Consider the following 24,972-nt stretch of genomic DNA (forward strand, 5'->3'; position numbering starts at 1 on the left):
AAGATGCTGTGAAAATTGTTAAAACAGGAACAGATGATTTAGAATATTATATAAACTTAGTTCATAGAGAAGCAGCACGGTATGAGATGATTTACTTCATTTTTGAAAAAAGGTCTGCTGTGGACAAAATGCTATCAAACAACATAATATGGCACAAATAAATTATTTGTGAAAGGAAGGATCAATCAATGTGGCAAACTTCACTCTTGTCTTATTTTAAGAAATTGCCACAGCCACTCCAACCTTCAGCAACCACCACCATCATTAATCAGCAGCCATCAACATCAAGTCATAGCCCTACACCAGCAAAAAACATAATGGTTAACACAATTTTTAGCAATGAAGTATTTTTAATTAATATTTTTATTTAATGTACATTTTTAGACACAATATTGTTGCACACTTAAATAGACTACAGTATAGTATAAACATAACTTTTAATATGCATGAGAAACCAAAACATTTATTTGACTCACTTTGTTATAACATTTGTTTTATTGCAGTGGTCTGGGACCAAGTCTTCATTATCTCTGAGGTACGCCTGTATCTTTGAACTGTCTTAAGAAGAAATCACAAAAATAAAACTGAACTAATGTTTGGAATTATAATTAAAGAAAAATTTCTGGAATTCAAAGATGGCTTGAATCAATGTTTTCAAAGGGTGCACTTACATATTGTGTAATTCATCCAAATGATGAATCTTGAGACATAATTTTATAACTATTAGAGTTTAAGGGTACCAGGAAGATAATAGAAATCACTAATCTTCCAGATAAAAAGACCAATTGCATTCAAATGAAAGAAAACAAAGATGTAGAATATTCAAACCAAGAGGTAGTGAAACAATGCAAAAGAAGATAGGAAAGTCCAAAGATTGTATACTCAGTAAAAACACCTTTCAAGAATCTAAGTATCGGAATACTCAATCAACAGTATGGTAGACTAGGAAGTTCCAACTCCCCATTTCTCCACAGATATATTTTAAAAACAACTAGACTGGCTAAAATGACTATAGTATCTCTGGAAATCAAACATCCACAACAACCAAATCAAGTTCTAACCATGAAAAAACCATGTTAAAAATGGTAGGAAATTTTATGGTGTTTTTACTTGTCCTTGGCCCTCCTCCTCCCAATACATTGTGGTTAAATGGAAGTGGAGGCCTATTCCTCAGTTAACTTCTTGGGACCATACAGAGAGCAGAGCAGACCTAATTAGAGCATTTTAATCTGTCTTGAAGCTTCTGGAAAGATTGGTCTCTACATCTCCTAATTTACATCTCAGACTAGAAATGCCATGGAAGCGCTGGACTGAAAGTCACAGGATGATCACAAACCTGAATATGCCTGAAACAAGAGATAACTGGTAAATGATTATAATGCAATAGTTAGGGCCCTGAGAAGTAGAGTTGAGACTCAGGGAAATTAAGACCATTAAAATACCCATATATACTTAGGAATTGGCAAAATGCACACACACAAAGAACCAAGGAAAAAAGCATGTCCAAAATAGATCTGACAAGACCTTCAGCCTTCATTCTGGACTGATCCCAAGAATTAGAATTAGGAAGGTCTTCAACTGCACAGAGCAGGTTTACAAAGACTAGGGAGATGACTGTGGTTTCAAGTGACCAATTTTTAATAAAATACCATAGATAATACAACAAAACGGGAAAATATAGCCTACTCAAAGTACAATATAAATCTTTAGAAACTGTTTCTGAAGCCCCACACCTGGCTCCATACTCAGTGGGGAGTCTGCTTTAGAATCTCTCTGTCCACCTCTGTCTCACCTCTGGGCATTTTCTCTCTCTCAAATAATAAACAAATAAATATTTTTAAAATATATGCTCAAATAACTAAAGGAAACATGGAAAATGATGTACAAATAAAGTGAAAAATATAAGCAGATTAACAGAAAATATAAAGAAGAACCAAACAAATTTGTGGATGAAATAAAAAAATTTCAGCAGAGTGATTCAGCAGAAGCCTTAAATCAGCAAAAGAAAGAACCAATACACATGAGGACAAGTCATTTGAAATTATTGAGTCTATAGAACAAAAAGAATTAAGCAAGTTTAATAGGGCATAATGCACTTATTGAACACCATCAAGTGGACCAATATATGCAATGTGGGAGTCCCAAAAGGAAAAAGAGAGAAAGGGTTATAGATCTTATTTAGAAAAATAATGGCCAAAAATTTACCAAGTTTGAGAGAAAATGTTGATACTAAACACAAGAAGCTTGATAAACTCAAAATATGCTAAATACTAAGAGACCCTTGTCAAGATACAATGTAATCAAATTATTAAAAGACCAAAAAAAAAAAAAAAAAGAAAAAGAAACCTTGAAAGGAACAAGAGAAAACTGAGCCATTGTCTTTAATGGATCTTCAGTAAGATTATAAGTGGATTTCCCAGGAGAAAACTTGGAGGTCAGAAGGCAGTGAGATGGCATATTTATAACATTGAAAGTAAACAAACAAATTGTCAACTAAGAAGTCAATATCTAGTAAAACCATATTTCAAAAATGAGAAATTAAGACATAGTCAGATAAACAAAAACTGAGGAGATTTATAACCACTAGACTTGACCTGCAAAAAAATGCTAAAGGGAGTTCTTTAAGTTGAAATGGAAAAAATGCTAGATAGTAACTCAAAGCCACATGAAAATATAAATTTCTCTAATAAAGATAAATATATGGGCAAATATAAGAACCATATTATTGCTATGTTTTTAATGCCACTTTTTATTTTTCTATAGGATTTAAAAGATAAATACAAGAAAATAATTATACATTTATTCTAAGATAATTACAAATTATAAATACATCTAATATAAAGATGTAATTTGTGATTAAGATTTAAAAAGTTAAATGGTTCAGTTTAAAATATGTTGTTATAATTTTAATGTTATATATAATTCCCATGGTAAACAAAAGAAAATATCTGTAGAATATACACTGTTGGAAATGAGAAGGCAATCAAAATGTATCACTACAAACATTTCAACCTAACACAAAGGAAACATAAATGGAAAGGAGGGACAAAAAAAAAAAAGAAAGAAAGAAAAGAAAAAGAAAAGAGAAGAAAAGAAAAAAGAATCTATTAGAAATAGAGAAAAACAAATTACAAAGGGGCAATAGTAAATCACCCCTCTCCATAATTAAAATTACATTTAAAGTAATAAATTAAATGCCTCAAACTAAAGATGACTGATCAGCATAATGAAAAAAAAGAAAGATACAATTACAGAATGTCCACAGGAAGCTCATTTTAGATCTAAGTATGGGTATAGGTTGAAAAATGAAGAGATAGAAAAAGATATTCCAAGCAAATAGTAACCAGATGAGATTAATGGTGACTATATTATTATCAGGGACAAAAAACTAAGTGAAAAATTGTTTCAAGAGAGAAATAAAGGACATCATATATAAAAGGACTAATTATATAAAAGGATCAATTCATCAAGGAGATACAGAAATTATAAACATATACAATAATATTAGAGCTCTTAAATAAATGAAAACACTGAAAGAACTGAAGGAAGATATATGAAGTTCTAAAGTAATAAAAGACTTTAATACCCTTGTTTCAATAGTAGATGGAACAGCTAAACAAAAGATCAATAAGGGAAAAGAGGACTTAACACTGTAGACCAATTAGACATACAGAACACTCCATGCAACAAAGGAAAAACTACACATTCTTTTCAAGTGCACATGGAACACTGTCTGAGATAGACCATATATTGGGCCATTTAACAAGACTTAATAATTTATAAAAGACTGAAATCAAACAAAGTATCTTTTCTGGTCACAATGGAAGGAAACTAGAAATAAACAGAGGTGGGAAAACTGGAAAATCCACAGATATGTAGAAATTTTATAACTTACTCTTAGATGATGGATCAAAGAAGAAATCACAAGAGGAACTTTAAAATGTCTTGAGACAAATGAAAATGAAAGCAACATACAAAAACATACCAAAATACATAGGAAGCAGTAAAAACAGGGAGAGAATATTATAGATATAAATGCTTATATTTTAAATAAAATATCACAAATCAATAACATTTGTTTATATCTGAATTAACCACAAAAGAAGAGTATCCTAAACTAAAAGCTACCAAAGGGAAGGAAATAATTTAAAAAAATTAAATAATGAATTCTAGAACACCGAAAAGAAATTTAGAAAAACAAATAAAAATTTAGAAAAATTAAAAAGATCAATAAAAAAGAGAACAGAAAAATAATAAAATAAGACCAAGATTTAGTTCTACTTAAAGATCAACAGAACTTATAGACTTTAAACTAGACAGCTTAAGAAGAAAAGAGAAAATATTAGAATAACTAAGTTCAGAAATGAAAGAGACTGGTGTTACCAATTTGATAGAAATCAAAAAGACTATACAAGAATACTATGAATGGTTGTGTATCAACAAATTGTATAAGCTAGATGAAATAGACAAATTCTTAGAACAAACTACTAATACTAAATCATGAATATAAACTCTGTATACATCTGTAACTAGTAAGTATATTGAATTAGTAATCAAAAGTTACCCTACAAAGGAAAACCCAGGACCACATAGTTACACTGGCAAATTCTACTGTATGATTAAACAATGAACACCAATTACTTTCAAACTCTTCCAAAAAAATTGAAGAGGAGGCAATACAGCCAAATGTATTTTATTAGCCAGGATTATTCTGATCCTAAAGGCAGATAAAGACATTGCAAAAAAAGGAAAACTACAGGCCAATATCTCCAATGAATGTTAACATAAAAATTCTCAACAGAATACCAGCAAACAGAATTTAACAGCTTATTAAAAGGATTATACAACATAACCAAACAAGGTTTATTGCTGGGATGGAAGAATGGTTCAGCTTATTAAAGTCAATTATGAAATATACCATGTTAACCAAACAAAAAAATTTTTTTTAAATGTATTCTGCTCAACTGATGTGGAAAAAAACAACTGCCGAAATTCAACACCTTTTCAGGATAAAAAACATTCAGCAAATTAAAGAAAGGAGAAAACTACAACACAACAAATGTTGTGCATGAAAATCCCAAACTAACATCATGTGTTATGGTGAAAGACTGAAAGATTTTCCTCAGAAATCAGGAACAAGACAGGGATGTCTGTTATCACCAATTGGATTCAACAAAAAACTAGAAGTCCTAATCAGTGTAACTCGGTAAAAATAAATAAATCTAAAAGAAAGAATGAATGAGTGAGAGAAAGAGAGAGAGAAAGGAAAGAGAAAGAAAGAAGCAGCATCTAAATTGGAAATGAAGAAATAAAATTATATCTGTACATAAGCAACATGATTTTATATGTAAAAAATCCTAATGATTCCAACACACACACACAGATCTATAAATGAGCTCAGCGAAGTTGTGGGATACAAAATCAACATTCTGTTACAATTTTATACACTATTGAAAAACAATTACAGAGGAAATTAAGGATGATTTCACTTATTTCATCACAATAATAAGATATTCAGGATTAAACTTCACCAGGGAAGTGAAAGCCTTGTACACTGTATAACAAAGAAATTATATAAGTGAATAAATGGAAAGATATCACAGATTTGTGGCTTGGGACACTTAATATTATTAATGTCAGTAGTGCTCAAATCCATGTACAGATTGAATGTGATTCCCATCAAAATGTCAATGAGGGGCGCCTGGGTAGCTCAATGGGTTAAGCCTCTGGCTTTGATGCAGGTTCTGATCTCAGGGTCCTGGGATCAAGCCCTACATCAAGCTCTCTATTTGGCAGAGAACCTGCTTCCCCCTCTCTCTGCCTGCCTGTCTGCCTACTTGTGATATCTGTCAAATGAATAAATAAAATCTTTTAAAAAAAATGCCAATGATTTTTTTTTCCAGAAGTACAAAAATTCATCCTAAAATTTAAGTGGAATCTCAGTGAACTCAAATAGCAAAACAATCTGAAAAAAGAAAAACAAAGAAGAAAGCCTCGTTCTTTCTGATTTCAAAGCAACACAAAATAGCAAATATCAAAACAGTATGGTATGGCATAAATACAGACATATAGGCCAATGGAATAGAATAGAGAGCCCAGAAATAAACCCTTGAATATGTAATTGAGTGATTTTTGGCAAAGGCATTACCATTCAATGGGAAAAGGACAATCATCAATAACTGTGTGGGGAAAACTGGATATCCACTTGCAAAAAACTGAAAGTAGGGTCTTACCTCAATTCATATACAAAAATTAAGTTAAAATGGATCAAAGGCCTAAATGCAGAAGCTGAACTAAAACTCTAGGAGGAAACATAGGAGAAAAGTTTCATGACATTGGATTTGGCAATAAATAACACTAAAAAAAAAGACAACAATTACAAAAAAAAATGACCTCAATAAGGATAAATTTGACCTCAATAAAATTAAAAAAAAAATTGTATACCAACGGCACTATCAAGAGTGAATAGACAACCCATGAAATGGGAGAAAATATTTGCCTTGGAAAAGGGGGTTAATATCCAGAATATATGAGGAATTCCTATGACTATAGAACAAAAAATACCAAACAACTCATTTGCAGTATTGACAAGGAACCTCAATAGACATTTCTCCAAAAAGATATAAAAGTGATCATTAAGCATATGAAAAGATGCTCAATATCACTGATCATTAGGGAAATGCAAACCAAAACCGCAGTGACATACCATTTTATAACCAACAGGATAGCTATTATGAAAACAGAGAAACAAAAAGTAACAAGTGTTCGCAGGGATATGGAACCCTTTTGCACTCTTGGTAGAAATGTAAAATTGTGTGGCCATCATGGAATTCAATACGGTGGTTCCTCAAAAAACTAAACATGTGATTTCATATGATCCAGGAACTCTATTTCTGGGTTTATACCTAGAAGAACTGAAGCAGGGTGTTCAACAGATACTTATATACCCATGTTCACAGCAACATTATTCACAATAGCCTAAAGAAAGGAGCAGCCCAAATGTACACTGAAAAATGAATAGATAAGCAAGATGAGGCACATACATACCATAGATTATTCAGCCTCAAAAAAAAGGAAGTTCTGATGTATGTTACATAGAAATGATCTTTAGAGACATTGTGATGAGTGAAATAAGCCAGTCACAAAGAACAAATTCTGTATGAGTCCCCTTACATGAGGTACCTGGAGAAGTCAAATTCATAGAGAAGAAAATAGAATGGTTGTGTTCTGGGAGGAGGGGTAATGAAGAGTTAATGTTTAATGCATATGGATTTTAAGTTTGAGGAAATGAAAACAAGTCTGGAGATGAATTATAGTAATTTTTTTAAAAACAAAGTGAATGGATTTAAAGGCTCCTAAATATATACTTTTAATAGTTAAAATTTATTTTACCATTGGTCCAGTGCCTGTTGTGTATTTCTAACCAAGAACAATAAGATACCTTGGAATAAACCTAACCAAAGAGATAAAGGATCTGTACTCAAGGCACTACATAACACTTATAAAAAAAATTGAAGAAGACACAAAAAGATTCATGCTCATGGCTCTGAAGAATAAACATTGTTAAAATGTCTATAATACCCAGAGCAAACTATAATTTCAATGCCATCCTGATCAAAATTCCACGAGCATTTTTCAAAGAGGTGGAACAAACAATCCTAAAATTTGTATGGAACCAGAAAAGACCCCGAATTGCTAAGGAAATGTTGAAAAAGAAAAACAAAATTTTGGAGCATCATATTGCCTGATTTCAAGCTTTTTTTTTTTTTTGTATTTATTTATTTTCAGTGTAGCAGAATTCATTGTTTATGCACCACATCCAGTGCTCCCTGCAATACGTGCCCTCCTTAATGCCCATCACCTGGCTCCCCCAACCTCCCACCCCCCGTCCCTTCAAAACCCTCAGATTGTTTTTCAGAGTCCATAGTCTCTCATGGTTCATCTCCCCTTCCAATTTCCCTCAACTCCCTTCTCCTCCCCATCTCCCCATGTCCTCCATGTTATTTGTTATGCTCCACAAATAAGTGAAACCATATGATAATTGACTCTCTCTGCTTGACTTATTTCACTCAGCATAATCTCTTCCAGTCCCGTCCATGTTGCTACAAAAGTTGGGTATTCATCCTTTCTGATGGAGGCATTATACTCCATAGTGTATATGGACCACATCTTCCTTCCATTTGTCCATTGAAGGGCATCAGTTCTTTCCACAGTTTGGTGACCATGACCATTGTTGCTCTAAACACTGGGGTACAGATGGCCCTTCTTTTCACTACATCTGTATCTTTAGGGTAAATACCCAGTAGTGCAATTGAAGGCTCATAGGGAAGCTCTATTTTTAATTTCTTAAGGAACCTCCACACTATTCTCCAAAGTGGCTGCACCAACTTGCATTCCCACCAACAGTGTAAGAGGGTTCCCTTTCTCCACATCCTCTCCAACACACATTGTTTCCTGTCTTGCTAATTTTGGCCATTCTTACTGGTAGAGTATAAAGAATAACATGGAGGACATTAGGAGAAGGAAAGGAAAAGTGAATTGAGGGAAATCAGAGGGTGGGATGAAGCATGAGAAACTGTGGACTCTGAGAAACAAACTGAAGGTTTTGGAGGGGAGGGGGGTGAGGGGTTAGGTGAACCTAGTGGTGGGTATTAAGGAGGGCATGTATTGCATGGAGCACTGGGTGTAGTGCACAGGCAATGAATCTTGAAACACTGAAAAATAAAATTATTTTAAAAAATAAAGTAAAAAAATGGGCATCTTGGCTTCTTTCACAGTTTGGCTATTATGGACATTGCTGCTGTGAACATTGAGGTGCATGTGTCCCTTCATTTCACTACATCTATATCTTTGGGGTAAATACACAGTAGTGCAAATGCTGTGTCATAGGGTAGCTCTATTTTTTAACTCTTTGAGGAACCTCCAGACTGTTTTCCAAAGTGGCTGTACCAACTTGCATTCCCACTGACAGTAAAAAGGATTCCCCTTTCTCCACATTCTCTCCAATATTTGTTGTTTCTTGACTTGTCAATTTTTGCCATTCTAACTAGTGTAAAGTGGTATCTCAATGTGGTTTTGATTTGAATTTCCCTGATGGCTAATGATATAGAATGTTTTTTTTCCTGTGTCTGTTAGCCATTCATATGTCTTCTTTGGAGAAATGTCTGTTCATGTCTTCTGCCCATTTTTCTTTTCTCTTTCAGTTTACCCAAATTTTGCTATTGTATTTTTATTTCATCGAATGTGTAACACATACTATTCTTAAATGTGTCTCTACTTTTATAAGTATGTAATTAATACACTCAACACTGAAACACACCTGTATTGCCAGAATTTAATAGTATGAATCTTGACTGTAGCAGGTTTTGGGAAGTATTGCCTTCCCCTCCCTAAGTAATAGCAAAACTTCTGTTTCATATTGGTGTAGGGTCCAAGGGGTTTTTGTGGACCTTACCTTGATGCAAAAGACTTTTACCCTTCCTGTAGAAACTCTATATATTTGCCTGATTTATGGTATTGACAAAGAGAATCTCCTGTTCTTACACAGATTTTGCTTCTACCACTCCCATGAAGACTACAGGGTTGAGAGCATTTGTTGCCCTTACCTTCACCTCAGCGACTAAAGACTTGTTTCCAGGGTCCAGAGGAGCAGATAGCATGGCTGAAAATCATCTCATGCATGCCTGTACCACTGAGAGGATTCTCTTCTGTCTTCAGCCTTGCCCTGTCTTTTTCCTGAGCATCTGGAGGAAGCCTGTGGAAGAGCCCTCTTCATGTCTGTGGCTATAGTTACTCTAAACCCATAGGTAAGCCCAACTAGATCTGTAGTAATTCATAACCATTTTTGTTGATTTCTCACTTGCTTCTACTGAAGCCACCTGTGGCTTCTCTGCTCTGACAAAAATGAAAGAATTCACTTGTCCCTTTGCTCCTGGGAGAAGTTTATCATTTTTGAAATTCAGCTCCCCTAGTTGTCTTTTGACAAGTCTTCTATACTGAGAAACGTTGTGCTTTTGAAGATTTTTTTTTTTTTTGCCTTTTCTGAGTTGTTAGGATGGGAATCATATTCTCTTGCTTCCTACATCTTAAGAAGAAGCAGAACTCTCTTGATTATTTACTCTTGCTTCTTTAATTACACTGTAAACTCCATAAAGTTTTTATTCATTCCTGTAAACTGAGGTATGTAAAACAGTGCCTGGAATATAATAATAATTAGATTCAAAAATTGAGTAAATAGTGCATTAATTAGAATACATGTTCTAAAAGGGAAATAAATAATATTTATTTATGCACACACATATCCTCACTTACCTCCTCCCCAAAGCCACATACTTCTATTTTATTCTCATATCACCAAATTTTATGCCTGCATGGCCAGTCACAATTACATCATGTGTGTTTGTGTGGGTTTAGATATTTGATTGATGTTTATTTCTCCCACCAAACTATAAGATTCAAAAGGATATAATTTTTAAATATTTTATTTATTTGAGAGATAGATAGAGAGATAGATATTTTATTTATTTGAGAGATAGAGAGATAGATAGAGATAGAGATAGATAGTGAGAGGCAGAGGGAGGAGCAGACTTGAATCAGAGAGCCTAATGTGGGGCTCAGCAGGGAACCTCATGTGGGGCTCAATCCCAGGACCCCAGAATCATGACCTGAGCCAAAGGCAGACACTTAACTGACTGAGCTCCCCAGGGAGACTGTGAAAGGATATATTTTTGTTTACTATTATTTTCCTAATACCTAGAACATTATCTGAACCAAGGTCTCATTTAATTGTTGAATGAATCAATAAATGACAAAGACATAAAGCAGGTAATATCAGGGGATTGCAGAAAAAATCATAGAATAACACAACATTTTCATTTCAAACATGATGAAAAAGTTTAGGCAATTATATGTGAAAATGATGTTTAAAAAATTCAGTTCAAATTCTTTGTTGTCTAAAGCAAGAAATTAAGGGCAGGAGAAATTAAACAGCTCTCCCAAAATCACAGAACTCATTAGTGGCAGAGCCTGGAATAGAAACTAGGTCTCCTGACTCTAAATCCATTGCACTCGATTTGGGCGCTCTGAGAAAAATGCTTTAAGACAGTGGTTTATGGATATAAAAATACCTATGTTGAGAAACAGGGGAAAAGGAAGATAGACTTCTAAAATATATCTCAGCCATGATATCCAAACAGATGGCCACATTGCAACAACTCTCTCAGGGATGTTATATTCAGAAAAGGCAATGCATCACCAGGTCTCATAATCCCAATGGACAGTAAATGATTTTATAGTGTATAAGACATCACAGCAACCGACATTTCAATATTTCCTTCTGAAGGGAAGATGAATGTAAAATTGCTTTACCTTCATGCTCTAGCTGGTGATTTCCCTGCTGTGCCTTTCATAACACTGATAGGGGGAAAAAAAGGAAGGGTATGAAGAGAGTCTGCCAGCCATTCCAGGTATTCACTGAGGTTTTCACTAATATTAATAACAATAATGTCTATGATAATAATAATAATTCCTAACATGAACTCAATGCAATATGAATTGATTATTATTTAAAGACTAAAACTCTCAACCAATAATCATATAATACCAAAAGGATTTTTTGGTTTGGTTTTGTTTTTTAAATAGGTGATGAAAAACATGGGCTTAGAGAATTTGAAGAAATCAGAGAGCCCTTTAGTGGTAGGGCTAAAATTCAAATCTAAGTTGTAAATAAATAATCAATTTTTTGATCTCCAAAATATTACTTGGATGCCTTTGTTGGTTTCTTGGCTGTCCCGGTCAAGGCCTGAATTTAGTGTCATGAAAATAAATCTATTTTTTAAAGAGTACATAAAACCATGTGCCAAGAAACTACATCATGGTTTTCTAACCCCCATCTCTATCATCTCTGTCCAACAGAAATATAATTAGAGCTACCTATTTCATTCACATTTTTTGTTAAGTACATTTCTAAAAAGTAAAAAGAAAAAGGAGAAATTAAATTTTATGATGTATTTTAACCCACTATATCAAAGATATATCAAAGATATTTTCAATCCAAAGTGTAATTTTTTTAAAATAAAAGTTCATAAATGATATGTTTCGTGCTTTTTCATCTTAGGTCTTTGAAATATACTGAGTACTTTTGAAATTATCTTGTTTTATTTCCCAAGTTATTTTTTTCTATAATTTACATTAATGCGTGTTGCATTTGTACTATAAACATTGTCACAGTAACAACAGTGTCTTTAAAATACACACATTGAGGATGTACCGGAGTGGCCCTGTCATTTAAGCATCAAATTATTTATTTGGGCTCAGGTCATGATTTCAAGGTTGTGAGTTCAAGCCCTGCATCAGGCTCTGCACTCAGCTGGGAGTCTGCTTGGAGTTTTCTCCCTCTACCCCTCACCCACTTTTCCTCTCTCTCTCTCTATCTCCCCCTCTAAAAGAAAAATAAATTAAAATAAATAAAAATAAAATACAGACACTTGGGAGAAAATTTTAAATATATACTTTTTTCTATATTTACCATAAAGCATGTTTCAGTTGTCTTTTGATATGAATATTGTATTTTTCGTTACAATGTTTGTAGAATAAGTTGTATCTTCCTTTTTTTTTCATATATTCTACAATCTAAAAAAAAAAAAAACAGACTTGGAATATTGCATCTCTTTTCAAGTCCATCGCAGCTCATGGCTACACTCCTGTCTGCTATTAAGAGGAATTGTTATTTTCATTACCTGGTGTCTGAGTCATTTTCTATGTCACTATTTACCAGGGACTCTGCATACTGTGTTCATTACCATCTGTGTGACTTATTTAACGTTGCTTCTCAGTCTGATTAATTTTTATACTGTATATCATATTTATTTCCCTACTGTGAAACTTTCCTTTATTTCTGTTTACCCTAATAAGGGCTTTTCAAAAAGTGATTGTTCTTCCATGTAGTTCAGTGTTATCTTCTGAAATCTCCTTTTCAGTTGTTCCTAATATTGTTTGCCTTCAAATGAATCCATACTTTCCATTAGTCATGTGTTATTACATCATAGTATTTCTTGAATATGCTTTTGCCTTATCCCCATATTGCTACTGGATTTTACTGGAAGAACAAACAAACAAACTCGAATTTCTGTAATCAAAGAAGGACCATGTCTTTCAACATCATGAAATGAAGTTTTTGCAAAATAAGAGTAACTCAATTAAGAAGAATAATACATCATAAAAACCTACCATAATATAGTTTAATTTATGCAAACAAGTATACTTTTTACAGAAATGTTATTTTATGTCTGTCCAAGTTATTTCATAGCAATGAACAAAACAAGTGACGCAGAAACTGTATTATTACCTAGCACTGACTGTGTTAGTATACCAAAATATCACATCAAGTATCAACTCATACACAAGTAAAAATCAGTTCCATAATTTAAAATAAAAAATTGATTTCATCCCAATTTCATGAATCCTACAAGTCATCCAACCTGTGTGATAAGTATCGCGTATTTCAGAAGTAGGGATTTGGAGCTTGTAAGGCTAAAACTCCATAACATTATTCATTCAACTCCACATCTTTATTATTTTCATCTGAGCATTAATTTCCAGTTCACCTTTCTCCTCATTCTTTGTCTAGTTTCTCCCTCCCTTAGTATCTGACTCGCAGACTCAAAAATCTGACTCTAAGACCCACAAATACTAAGTACTCTGCTTCTCAAAGATAGAGAAGGGGATTACCTTTTAGTTTTGTTGATTGTTTCCTTCACTGTGCAGAAGTTTTTATTTTGATGAAGTCCCAATAGTTTTTTGTTTTGTTTTGTTTTGCTTTTCATTTTGTTTCCCTTGTCTCCAATGATGTGTCTTGTAAGAAGTTGCTATGGCTCATATCAAAGAGGTTGCTGCTTGTTTTTCACGGACTCCAGTGTTTATAGCAGCATCATCAACAATAGCCAAATTATGGAAAGAACTCAAATATACATTGACTGATGACTGGATAAAGAAGTGACACATACACACACACAGGATATTACCTAGCCATAAAAAAAATGAACTCTTGTCATTTACAATGATGAGGATGGAGCTAGAGTGTATTATGATAAGTGAAATAAGTCAGTCAGAGAAAAAGACAAATACCATATGATTTCATGCATATGTGGAATTTAAGAAATGTAACAGATGACCATAGGAGACAAAAAGAGAGAGGCAAACCATAAAACAGACTCTTAACTACAGAGAACAACAGGATTGTTGGAGGGGAAGTAGGCAGGGGGATGTTTTCAATGGGTGATGGGGATGAAGGAGGGCAGTTGTGATGAGCACAGAGTGTAGTATGCAAGTGATAAATCACTAAATCCTAGGTCACTTAAAAAGCATGATATTCTTCTTAACTGCTCTAGAATTAGTATTGTTTATATAACAAATAAAGTGTCACTTGGTAAAAAATCATTTTTTACAAAATTAAATGTCTCTTCATTAAGTGTGAGCTAATGCAGATATGCTGTATTAGTTTGCAACGACAAAATATCTTTTACTTAAAAAGCAGTTCAAATAGTAAATACTTCTCAGGTTCCATAATCCTATCATTTTTTTAAACCATCAATTCCACTATTTCCTACTTCCTTTGATTGAAATATTTATTTTCTTAAAGATTTTATTTATTTATTTGACAGACACAGATCATAAGTAGGCAGAGAGGCAGGCAGAGAGAGAGGAAGGGAAGCAGGCTCCCCACTGAGCAGAGAGCCCAATGCGGGGCTCAATCCCAAGACAATGGGATCATGACATGAGCAGAAGGCTGAGGCTTTAACCCACTGAGCCACCCAGGCGCCCCTGAAAATATTTATTTTTAAATGACTGCAGCAAATGAAGTTATTATGAAAAAGGGATTTCTTTTTTTTTTTTTTTAAGAATTTATTTATTCTTTTGAGAGAGCGAGATCACAAGTAGGCAGAGAGGCAGGTAGAAAGAAAGGGGGGGAAGCAGACTGCTTAGCAGAGAGCCCGATGTGGGGCTCGATGTGGGGCTCAATCCCAGGATCCTGAGATCATGATCTGAGCTGAAGGCAGAAGCTTTAACCCACTGAGCCACCCAGGTGCCCCAGAAAAAGATATTTCTAAGAAAAACATGCTTATACTTAAAATCAGCAATTGTACTTTTACTCAAGGTCTTTTTAATGTATTTATTTTTTTATTAGAAACAGTCACAGAGAGTAACAGTTATTATTATGAGTGTGGTTATGCGTAACTTTATTAGAATGTATTCTGCAAGTTACCATTACTTCAATGATTTAATGAACAATAGTGATATGAATCTCTAAGTTTAATATGAGGGTCAAACTAAAATCTTACCTGCTTTTCCAGATAAAGTACCATCCTCCTATATGATCTCAAGTATTCTATTGTTTTAGCATTTATCATTTTAAGGGAGGAAAGGAAGAATAGAAGAAGGAAAATTATGGGGAAAACTTAGTAGTTAAAGAATAATTTTTGACAGTATAAAAATAGGATATTAAAAAATGTTAGGCAAGAAATGAATATATGCCAAGCTAAGAGAAGTGCATAATGTGCTTTTATTTATTCAATAACTTTAGATATTTATTCAATAATTATTTATTGTGAAACATTATATGTTTGTCAGAGAAATATATAATGTGTGAGAGAAATAAAAATTAGTAAAAAGAATATATAACAGAGTAGTCAGATATAGCTTGTAGAGAATCATAGTTTAAAGATGTCCAAGCCTTAAGGTTTTAAAAAGTTAGAAAAATTAAGTTTGGATTTTAGACCTCTGGCTGGAAACTCTAACATAAGTAACAGAGTTGCATAAAGATTTAAAAACATGGGATTGTTTGGCTTTTGCCATACTTATATTTAATTAAATAATATAAAACGTGTTCTGAAGAAAATGTTTCATGCTCAAAAATTTGGGGCTGCAGATTTCCCAGAAGATTTACTGTGTTTACATATATGATAAATCTCCAAAAATGCTGTATAAAATATTTTATTTTTCAAATACATTTGACCCCAGACCTCTATTAATGAAGAAATGTTCATTTCTATTATGGGAAATCAAATATATAAAAATTGAAAGAATACTGAATTTCTAGATACCACATTTTTATTTTAGACTTCTAATATTATGATAGCCTTAGATTGCCCCTTAATTTTGCGAAATGAAGTTCCCTCACCAAACTATGAAGAATGAAATTTGCTTATTTAGTATACATTCACAACTGATTTTCTATTAAAGCAGTCACTGATGATGTTGACATTTCTCATATGAAACATTAAAGTTTCATATGGTGAAGACTGACGTAAAATAGCTGTCATTTGGTATAAGCTACTTACCCTCTTAGCCTCAGTTTCCTTATTCCCACATCAAGAGTGTCACATTGGACGACTTAGAAGTGACTTTATAGCCATGAATTGAACAAGCTGATTCAGAGCCCTTACTAGTTTCATTCCACTTAGAGGCAAGTTTTAGAGTATCCCAAAAAATGTCTCTGCAACAACACAAACACCACAGAAGATCTCGTTTCCCAATTTACTTAATGTTCATTTTTTTTTTCAAAATAGACTTTTTCTTTTTAAAACAGTATTAGGTTCAGAACTTTAAAACTGACTGGAAGATACATAGATTTCCCATATACCTCCCTCCTCCACAGATGCATAGTCTCCCCTATTGAGTCTCTCCCTCAACAGAGTAGTACAAATTGATGAACCTACCCTGATGCATCATTACCATTCAAAGTTCATAGTTTACATTATGGTTGACTCTTGCTGTTGTACATTCTGTGGGTTTGGACAAATCTATGACATGCGTCTACCATTATGGTATCATACAGAGTATATTCACTGCCCTAAAAATCCTCTCTGTTCTGCTTATTCATTTTTCTCTCCCCCTAATACCTGGCAACAGGTACTATCTTCATAGTTTTGCCTTTTCTGGAATGTCATAGAGTTGGAATCATAAAGTATGTAAGCTTCACATGATCTCTTCATTTTCTTCCATGTCTCTTCATAGTTTGTCAGTTTTTTGTTTGTTTTGTTTTGTTCTTGTTTTTGTTTTTTGTGCTGAATAATATTGCATTGTCTCGACATACCACAGTTGATTTTATCCATTCACTACTAAAGTACATTTTGATTGCTTCCAAGTTTTGGCAGTTACAAATAAAACTGCTATAAATACCCATGGGAAGGTTTTTATGTGGATATGTATTCAACTCCTTTGGATAGATACCAGAGAGTATGATTGCTGGAGCTGATGGTAAGACTATTTAGCTTTGTAAGAAACAATCAAACTTCCAGTGTCTGTGCCATCTTGCATTCCCATGTGAAATTGATGTCTTAGATCATGAATCTTTCTACTTTACTTGACTTCTCTGAACCTGGTATCTAATCTGCCTGATAATACGTCCTATTGAGCTTTCAGTTCTCTTCCAATATCTAAATTTTTTTTTTTTTTTTTTTACCGAGCCTTCGTATTGTCAGCTTTTAATAGCATAATCAGACTTCTAATATGTTTACTACATTTAACTAAAAGTATATCCAGTAACTGTTCATGTATAACAGTTGATATTTTATTACATAGAATAAAGTTTCAAGACTCAAAGGGAACAGAAGTACCATGTGCTTCAGGAGGTTTTTTTAATGAGAAAAAATATTATTATTGGTGTTTTACAAATCAGTTAAGACATGGAGGCTCAGGGAAGTGATGTGAATTCCCAAAGAGCAAAAGGCTGACCTAAGACTAAACTGTGGCCTGTAAATAACCTCAGATGTGAATAGTTGTCTTAAGGATATTCTTTGGACCAAGGCACATTACCATCATTCGTCCTCTTTTGTACTATTTATTCCTAATTTCCATCCTCATTCCTATTCTCATTGTAAACACTGTGATGGAAATAGAATTTCTCAGATTGCAGATCAAAGAAGGATTTGTGGTCCCAGCTATCAACAGATTCCAACTATTAATAGTGTTAGGATCTAACTCAACTGCAGAAAAAATTTCCAGGGAACTTCATATTTAATAACCAAAAAGGAAGGGATATAAAGTCCTTTCCATTTCAGCTCCTAAAAAAAAAAATTCTTAGGAGTTCTCTATATTCCAGATCTTCCTATGAGCTGGCTGAGATTTTGTTTGTTTGCATCACAGCTGACTTTCTTCCTGTTCTGTACAAATCTTCTTTCTCCCTCTTTTTCACAGCTTTTATTGCCTGCATGTCAAACTCTATCACGGGTTCTGGAGAACCCAACTTAATATAACAGACACCAGCTTTAATGTTTATGATGTATAAGAGTATCTGTTTGCTCCAGCATCAGAAACAGAATGTGTTGTCATGCTTTTTACTTTTAATGAGCTGTGAATATTGTTATGTGCAAGCAGGTATCAGGGAATTAGTCAAACCAGCTGCCAAGAGTAAGCTTTCCTAAACAAAATAAAACAAATATATGGATATATATGTGTGTCTCTCTGCAGCATATTTTAAAATCCACTCCCAGTTCAAACCACCAGTTTCAATACCTTATATCTCAAACATCCTATTGTAAGCCATGAAGGCATTAAAATGACGGATGGGAACATCCTACTTTCAATTACAAACTTTTCCCCATTTGGTTCATAGGTATCATTCTAGGTATCCAGAGCTTACATTTGTGAGTATGAACATTTTTTCATATGTTTGAGGATAAGTTTTATCTATTTTTTATAAATTGTATATGTCTTTTTTTTTCCTTATTGATATCAGTTTTTTGGGGACTTTGTCTATCACATTTTAAAAAAAAGATTTTATTTATTCATTTGACAGGGAGAGACACAGTGAGAGAGGGAACACAAGGAGGGGGAGTGGGAAAGGGAGAAGCAGGCTTCCCGCTGAGCAGGGAGCCCGATGTGAGGCTAGATCCCAGGGTCCTGGGATCATGACATGAGCCAAAGCCAGCATCTTAATTAACTGAGCCACCCAGGTGCCCCATCTTTCAATTTTCGAGACATCTTTGAGATCCTGTTCTCATTTCCTTTGAATATGTACCCAGAGGTGGGGTTGCTCAATCATATGGTTATTCTTTTTTTTTTTTTTTAAGATTTTATTTATTTATGTGACAGAGGGAAAGACAGTGAGAAAAGGAATACAAGCTGGGGGGGAGGGTGGGAGAGGCAGAAGCAGGCTTTCTGCTCAAAAGGGATCCTGATCCTGGGCTAGATCCCAGGACCCTGGGATCATGACTCAAGCCTAAGGCAGAAGCCTAATTACTGAGCCACCCAAGTGTACCTGGTTATTCTATTTTTAACTTTATTTTTTTATCTAGATTATGCATATTTTCTTAGTAACATCTACTAAAATACCCATCATTTCACTACTTAATTATGGAGCTTCATTCATCACATATCAATTCCTACTATATACATGACTTTTTCACAATATTCTATTACATGAAATTTTCTTCTCCTATTCAGTTATGTTTTTGTTTTGTTGATGATTTCTTTTGCTGTGAAAGATTTTTATTCTGATGAAGTCCCTATAGTTTATTTTTGCTTTTGTTCCCCTTGCCTATTTTTGCTTTTGTTCCCCTTGGCATATCTAGGAAAATGTTTCTACAGCCAATGTCAAACAAATTATTGCCTATGTTCTGTGCTAGGATTTAATGGTTTCAGTCTCACATTTAGGTCTTTAATCCATTTTGGGTCTATTTCTGTGTATGCTGTAAGAAAGTGGTCTCGTTTCATTCTTTTATATGCAGCTGTCCAGTTTTCTTAGCACCCTAATTGAAGAGACTGTCTTTTCCCTGCTGTATATTCTTGCCTCCTTGGTCATAGATTAATTGACATATTGATCATATAATATGGGTTTATCTCTGGGCTCTCTACTCTGTTCTACTGATGTGTCTATTTTTGTGCCAGTACATACTGTTTTGATTAGTACAGCTTTGTCATATATCTTGAAATATAGAATTGTTCTTCTTCGAGATTGCTTTGGCTATTTGGGTCTTTTGTGGTGCCACACAAATTTTAGGATTGTTTGTTCTAGTTCTGTGAAAAATGCTATAGGCATTTTGATAGGAATTACATTAAATGTGTAGATTGCTTTGGGTAGTTTGGAAATTTTAATCATAAAGTGTTCTGGTGATTTTAAAGTCAACAACAAATAATATCTGATATGTATGTAAACAATCTGTTATGAGATTCAATCTTTTTTTTTTTTTATCCATTTCTTGGGAAACTAAGCAAAATAGTTCTCTCTCCCAATTCGTAAGTTTCTTTGGTAAATACCCAATGGCATGGAAAGAATACACCTATTCAGTTAGGTTTGGCTATTTCCATTTGGATCTTTGTGCATTTGTTGAATTTTATCTTTTCTGTCCATGCAAGGACTTAAGAGTGCTCATCTTCAGATCCTGGAAGAAGGCTCAGTCTTACCACTAAGAATTTTAAAGAACCAGGCTTCTTTTAAATATTTTTGCTGTTGTCTATTCCCTTTTATATTTCACTGATTTACTCAAACAATTATTCCTCAAAAGTTTTCTAGGCTTTCTATCTTCCTTCCACTCATTATTTCAGAAGAATCTGTTCCATTTATGTATTCCTCACTACTACTGGGGTGGGGGTGGATTTCTGACACAGTAACAAATTCCTTCATCTTGCTATGTACAGAGGACATTTTGTATAAATCTTCATAACTATACCTCCCACAATAACTACTATTTTTTTAATCCCTTCAAACTAAAATTTGCAAACACATTTATCTATACTATTGTCACCATTTTGTCTTGAGCCCATTCCAAGAAGAATTTTGGCCTCTTTAATACAATGAAATATACTTTGCCAGTGTTAATAATTATATTTTATTACTATATTCAAGATCAAGTTTCAGTCTTATTCTTAGTACCTACAGGTAGAAAAAGATGCAATTGTTTATTCTTTTAAAATGTTTTTAGCTTTTTTAAAATTGAAATATATTTGATATGTAACATTCTTTTTCTTTCTTTGACATATAACATTCTTGAAGCACATTCTTTTTTTTTAACATTTTATTTATTCATTTGAGAAAGAGAGCACATGAGCAGGGAGAGGGGGCAGAGGGTGAGGGAAAAGCAGACTCCCCACTAAACAGAGAGTCCCACAAGGGGCTCGATCCCAGAACCCCAGGATCATGACCTGAGCTGAAGGCAGACACTTAATGGACTGAGCCACCCAGGCACTCCTTGAAGCACATTCTTGGCTTGGCTTCTCATATGCCACTCTCTGTCCTCTACTAATACTAAATTACTAGTGTTCTTTCTCAGTTGGCTTGTTTGTTTCTCCATCTGCTCTATAGATGGGGATACTTAAAATGATGCTGTTGGGACTCATGACTGTACATGTCATTTATGTGTTGAAGATTGCCTGTTTCTTTTTCCTTAAAGTCAAGATTGCTTATTCAATATTTTTCTTGATAATCTAATAAAATTCTTGTATTCAACACATCTTAAGACAAGATAACCTTTTCTAGACCTTGTCTCCAACTTGTTTTATGTGTAGGGTTTGTCATCTCCGTACATTTCTCCACTTCTCATCCAGCTGCTCAGGATAAAACAAAACAAAGCAAAACAACAAAAAACATCCTTCAAATCTAAGGGCTTGAATACAGAAAAAAAAAATAGTCAACAACTCCTACTAGGTCTTAGAAAGTTTCATTAAACCCTTTCAAAATGCAGATTGCTTGTCATTTGGGAAAAATTTAAAATTAAAAAATACAAACTAAGCAAAGCAAAATATTTAACCTAAAAATAATATCATGAATTACAAATACTCATATTTTATATATTTGAAAAGTTCTGGGACCAAGTATAGGTTCCTAGGATGACATAAGGGATTTTTCTTTTGGCAATGCCATAAGAATTATGTTTTCCCCAAATACAGCAAGATTTGGGCTATTTTCAGATAGCCATCAATTAAAGCTTGTCTTCCATGTATAAACAGAGATATTAGATATCTTAGGATCAATAAAACCTATGTAAGATACTTTACACTGTCTCAGCTCAGAAAAACAACCATAACTTGACAATTTAGTAGAACCTACTTATTACCACATAATTTTTACTTTAAAATTAAAATAATAAGCAAAGCCAACAAATTAACAATATTAAAGAAACCAAAAATGAAATCTATAAAGTACTTATGAAATACTAATTTCTGTATTATTTACAACCTGTAATTCTGGCTATTTTATGTAATAATAAAATGATTATGTGAAATAAGCAGTTATGGGTAATGACTGGAGCCCAAGTGATTGTTTCTAATGGAGATGGAAAGTATTAAGAAGGCATCATTTCATCTATTTGAAATTGTGGCAAAATATAAAACTGGCTAGAATCCTAATTTTCCAGTATCTTTAATATTAATGTAATAATCTAACAAAATTTTATAACTTTTAGAGAATGTTTATAAAATGATACCAAAATTTAAATATCCACTACCAACCATTTTGTTGCAGTTCTGTGCTGGACAGTCTCTAAAATAGTTCCAAATAATCTCCACCTCCTGGCTGCAATGTCCTTGTAAATGCTCTCTCCCTTTCATGTCTGCTGGACCTAGGGATTCATTTTATTGGCTCCTAATGAGGAGAGCAAGTAATGCAATATTATTTCTGAGGTAAGTTTACAAAATTCTCTGACTTCTGTCTTGCTCCCTCTTCTCATACTTTTTCACTCTGATGGAAAAACAAAAAACAATTGACTTGTAAGGTACTCTACAAAGAGGCTCACAGAGAAAGAGCTGGTGGTGCTAGACAGCACCTAGTATGGACCTAAGTTCTGCCAACAGTTCTGCTTGGAAATGAGACTTCATGTAAGACCTCATGGTTACAGTCTTGCAAGAGACCTTAAGACAAAGTGAAACTATGCCCAGATTACTGACTCAGAGAAACTTTGAGAAATTGATAATAGATGTTTGTTTTAAGCCACTAATGGGAGAGGGGTGATTTGTTACATAGCAATAAATAAGTAATATAAATCCCAACGGAAGTGTTATTTCTGTATCTGCAGTTAATTCTTTAATTCAAGATAAGTAACTGTGATATTCTAGATGGTGTTATTTTACTTTAATTCACTTGTATTTGTTCCATGGCACATATTTCATGGCCATTAAATATCACTGAAACTCATTAAAGCCAAAAAGCATATGTTATCTAGACTTGAGATAAAGAGGGACTCAGTTTTACCATAAATTAGGCAATAATTATTCTAAATGTAACGTTTGTGTATGATATTTAAAGGGCTGAGCCAGTATATATTTAAGGACTGATATTAATTGATAGTGGACTAGTATAAACTTTTAAAAGAAATGGACACTATTAAGCAAAAATTGACTAAGAATGAAATTGTATTGTATTCAGAGTGGACATAATAAATGTCTCTGTAATCAGAAATTTTGTTTTCTTTTCCTAATATATTTTGGGAGTAACATGGCTTATTTATTAAACATACACAAAGGAAAAAAAAGAGAATCAGATGTGCTTTCAAAATAAATTATTACAGGAAAATATTAAGTTTGTGCAATGCCATTTTCTTCCTTGTGACTTATTTTATCAAAAATTGACTAATCATTATTACTGTGATGAGATATTGAGATACAAATACAAACTACACAAACTACTTGGAAAAATCAGTTTCTTCTTTAAGGTGTGCCCTAAACCTGCAAGCAATGAAGATTTATTTCATGATCTATATTCATGTAATTGTGAGTTTATCCACCTTAAAACTTTTAAGTATCAAAATGTTAAAGTATTTTCAAGTACTTAAATCCTCATTTAAGTTTTAAGTATCTAGCATGTGTTATAAATTTCTTCTGTCTTTATATATCCAGAATAAATCTTCCAAAGTTACAGCTTTGATTTATGTAATGAATTTAAACGGCTATTTTCTACTTTTATGTTTTTAATGATTTTATCATTTCTTAGTTTTATATGGTTAAATAACCAAGTAGTTCATAATATGATGTGAAAAAACAGAAGTAAATTATATAAATATCACCAGAACACCAAGATAATTAATTCTTTCATCTAACTCCATTATTTTTACTTTATAAATCCACTTTGTGTTATGAACTTCTTGTATTAATCAAATTCCTACTTTTAGATTTATTATAAATGTATCATCTACTTATCAGCATTCCCTTTATAGTTCCCCAGATAAGGATGTAAGCCAAAAGAATCAGGGCTTATGAGTCATAGATATAAGGCATAGAGATAGAAATTGAACCCATTTCACTCGCTCCCAATTCGGTGCATCATATACATGGCTTTTACTGTACCTTTTTTTATTTATCTGTTCCAGAAAGTCTCAGTAGTTAAGAACCCAATCAGATTTTTTTTCCCCAATAAGATTTTTAATAGAAAATCATATTAGGGACTGAGAAAATAACATTTGCCAAGCATTTCTCAACATACATGAAAAGTTATGTACTCATGCAGCTGGAAATTAATCTTGAAAAGAAATTATGGGACATTTACTATAAACAAGAGAGCATGTTCTAAGTACTTTGCAGGGTTAATTATTTAATCCTTTCAACAACCCTATGATACACATGCAAATGTTATACATGGTTTGCAGAAAAAAGATGGATAATTTAAATAACTTGCCAGTGTTTGTCAGTTATTACATGGCAGACACATACCTTGAACCTGGAGGTCTGGTTCCAAAACCCATGACCTGAATTATCATACTGCATTTCTCACTCTTGAGGGCATTAATGTCAGCGCAACTCATATGATATCCTGAATAACTTAAGGGTCAAAGAAATTAATGTTTTCATTTATACCATGTGTATGTGTATGTATTATAATGCAAAAACTAAGAATTACTCTAAATTTCTTGAATTATGGGCTTGGAATTCTGTACTTTTTATGATTATGTCTTTTCATTCAAATTTATATCACCTTGAAATAGCAACAAGAAAAAATATATACTATGAATACATTTTATAAACACAGGTTAGAAAATTAAGCTA

Source organism: Neovison vison, chromosome 11 (genome assembly GCF_020171115.1).
Source record: "Neovison vison isolate M4711 chromosome 11, ASM_NN_V1, whole genome shotgun sequence".
NCBI lineage: Eukaryota > Metazoa > Chordata > Mammalia > Carnivora > Mustelidae > Neogale > Neogale vison.